The 3650-nt window shown below is 36.1% G+C and overlaps 1 non-coding gene across 1 annotated transcript; it reads left to right on the top strand.

Moving 5' to 3' along the window:
• Nucleotides 1-256: 256 nt before the first annotated feature.
• LOC127745925 (small nucleolar RNA R71) lies at nt 257-364 on the top strand. Its single transcript, XR_008007548.1, has one exon. It is a non-coding gene; the product is annotated as a small nucleolar RNA R71 (small nucleolar RNA).
• The last annotated feature ends 3286 nt before the right edge of the window (nt 365-3650 follow it).

The raw sequence follows: 3650 nt of genomic DNA, 5'->3' as shown, positions 1-3650 counted from the left end.
TCAATATTTTGTTCTGAGCCAATATGGCATTCAGAGTATCAATCTCAAGAACTCCTTTCTTCTGATTCGTCCCATTGTTTATAGGATTCCTTTCAGAAGTGTACATGAATTGGTTATTTGCAACCATTTCAATCAGTTCTTGAGCTTCTGCAGGCGTCTTCTTCAGATGAAGAGAGCCTCCAGCAGAACTATCCAATGACATCTTGGACAGTTCCGACAGACCATCATAGAAGTTACCTATGATGCTCCATTCAGAAAGCATGTCAGAGGGACACTTTCTGATTAATTGTTTGTATCTTTCCCAAGCTTCATAGAGGGATTCACCTTCCTTCTGTCTGAAGGTTTGGACTTCCACTCTAAGCTTACTCAATTTTTGAGGTAGAAAGAACTTTGCCAAGAAGGCATTGACTAGCTTTTTCCAAGAGTTCAGGATTTCTTTAGGTTGTGAGTCCAACCATATCCTAGCTCTGTCTCTTACAGCAAAAGGGAATAGCATAAGTCTGTAGACCTCAGGGGCAACCCCATTGGTTTTGACAGTGTCACAGATTTGCAAGAACTCAGCAAGAAACTGATGAGGATCTTCCAATGATTGTTGTAACTTAGCTTCTCTTAATTTTCTCTTCAGAGTCCTTTCAGGTTCTGGATCAATTTCAACAAGAGTGCCTTTTTCCTTTTTCCTGCTCATATGAAAGAGAAGAAAACAAGAAAATATGGAATCCTCTATGTCACAGTATAGAGATTCCTTGAGGTGTCAGAGGAAAAAGAAAAATAGAAGGAAGAGGTAGAAAATTCGAACTTATCAAGGAAAGATGGAGTTCGAATTGTGCATCAAGGAGGAGTGTTAGTTCATAAATAGAAGGATGTGAGAAGAGGGGAAGAGATTTTCAAAAATTAAGTAAAAGATTTTTAAAAACATTTTGAAAAACACTAATTGATTTTCGAAAACCAAGACTGGAAAAGAAATCAAGTGATTTTTGAAAAAGATTTTGAAATTAGAAATCAAAAAGATATGATTGAAAACTATTTTGAAAAAGATGTGATTAAGAAGATATGATTGAAAAATTATGGTTTTAAAAAGATGTGATTGAGAAGATATGATTTGAAAAACAATTTAAAAAGATTTGATTTTGAAAATTAATGACTTGCCTAACAAGAAAAGATATGATTCAAACATTAAACCTTTTTCTCAACAGAAAAGGCAATATACTTGAAATGTTGAATCAAATCGTTGATTGATAGCAAGTATTTTTGAAAATGGGAAGAAATTGATTTTGAAAAAGATTTGATTGAAAATATTTGATTTGAAAAAATTTGATTTTGAAAAATTTTGAAAACTTGAAAAAAATTTGCATTAAAAACAGAATCTTCCCTCTTGTGCCATCCTGGCGTTAAACGCCCAGAATGGTGCACATTCTGGCGTTTAACGCCCAAAACTAGTTAACCTCTAACCATGGAGGAAAGTCAAGTGGATGAATCGATTTGATTCCTCAAGTCCTAATCAACTCCTAAAGGAAAGACTAGCTTTAGAGGCATTCAAATCAATTAGCAACTTCTAATTATCAATCAACAAAGAAATTAGATAACTTAAGAGTCACTAATTACTCTACCTAGGCCAAGAGGAACAAAACCTACACTAAAATCCAACCAAGCATTTCATCAAACACTTGGAAGGTACAAAAGAAAAGCAAAGTCAATTGACAACAAGAATGAAATCTAACAACAATTATTGAGAATAATGAACAACAACAATCAAGGAAATCACAATTATCATGAATTACCTCAAATTGCATTATTGAAAGAAAATAAAGGAACAACAATCTATCCAAAACAAAATGAAGAATTACAATTATTAAAGCACATAACTAGAAAGAGGAGGAGGAGAAGATTAAGAATTGATAAAGGAAAAGTGAATCAAAGCATAAATTAAACCTAGATCTAAGGAGAGAGATTAACCTAAACCTAATTCTAATCCTAATTCTAGAGAGAAGTGAGAGCTTCTCTCTCTAAAACTAACTCTAAACTAATCCTAATTATGCTATATGATTCCCTCATGCCTTCCCCTTAATCCTTCATCCTTTTATTCCTTTCTCCTAGCAATTGGCGCCAAAAAAGGGTTCAGAAACCCTCTCAAATCGCCAGGCACGTGTTGCATTAATGAAGTCATGTGCGGTCATCGACGCGTGCGCGCACGGTACGCGTGCGCGTCCCTGGCCGATTCTGCAATGTGCGCGTGAGCGCCTTGTGCGCGTGCGCGTGCATGGCTGACTTTGCTTCTTTGACTTTTTATGCTTCTCTCCACTTGCATGCTTCCTTCCTTGCTTCCTTTGATCCATGCCTAGCCTAATTCACCCTGAGATTACTAGCAAACACATCAAGGCATCTTATGGAATCAAGGATGAATTAAAATTATCAAATTAAAGGCTTAAAAAGCATGTTTTTACACTTAAGCACAAATACGGGAGAGATAACAAAACCATGCTAATTCATAGGCTAAATATGACAAAAGGTTATCAAAATACTCTAAATTCAATACAAGATAAACCCTAAAAATGGGGTTTATCACCATCCTGGCGTTAAACGCCCAGAATGGTGCACATTCTGGCGTTTAACGCCTAAAGCACTACCCTTTTGGGCGTTAAACGCCCAGCCAGGCACCCTGGCTGGCGTTAAACGCCAGTTTGTCTTCCTCACTGGGCGTTTTGAATGCCTAGCTTTTTCTGTATAATTCCTCTGCTGTATGTTTTGAATCTTCAATTCTCTGTATTATTGACTTGAAAAGACACAAATTAAAAATATTTTTTTAGATTTTTAATAATGAGGAATAATCAAAATGCAACTCAAATCAAATAACAATGCATGCAAGACACCAAACTTAGCAGTTTGTATACCATTGACACAACAAAACACTCAAGACAAGAGAATTTAAAGATCAGAACAAGGAAATCATCAAGAACAATTTGAAGATTAATGAAGACACATGCATGAATTCGAAAAATGCAAGAAGAACAGAAATATGCAATTGACACCAAACTTAGCATGAGACACTAGACTAAACAAGAAACATACAATATTTTTGGTTTTTATGATTTTGTAATTTTTTTTTCGAAAATTAAGTTGAAAAGAAAATAAAGATATCAAAATTCTTAATGAGAATTCCAGGAATCATTGCAATGCTAGTCTAAGACTCCGGTCCAGGAATTAGACATGGCTTCATAGCCAGCCAAGCTTTCAAAGAAAGCTCCGGTCCAAAACACTAGACATGGCCAATGGCCAGCCAAGCCTTAGCAGATCATTGCTCCAACAGCAAGGTTGATAGAAATCAACAAGCTCTTGTGATGATAAGTTGAAACCTCGGTCCAATGAAATTAGACATGGCTTCACAGCCAACCAGACTTCAACAGATCATCATGAAACTCTAGAATTCATTCTTAAGAATTCTAAAAAAAAAATACCCAATCTAAGCAACAAGATGAACCGTCAGTTGTCCAAACTCAACAATCCCCGGCAACGGCGCCAAAAACTTGGTGCACGAAATTGTGATCATCAATGGCGCCATCAACATGGTACGCTCAATTGCAATCTCAACTATTTATCACAACTTCACACAACTAACCAACAAGTGTACTGGGTCGTCCAAGTAATAAACCTTA

Source organism: Arachis duranensis, chromosome 3 (assembly GCF_000817695.3).
Source record: "Arachis duranensis cultivar V14167 chromosome 3, aradu.V14167.gnm2.J7QH, whole genome shotgun sequence".
NCBI lineage: Eukaryota > Viridiplantae > Streptophyta > Magnoliopsida > Fabales > Fabaceae > Arachis > Arachis duranensis.
The sequence above is the reverse complement of the archived record's forward strand: the minus strand, read 5'-3'. Positions and strand labels throughout refer to the sequence as shown.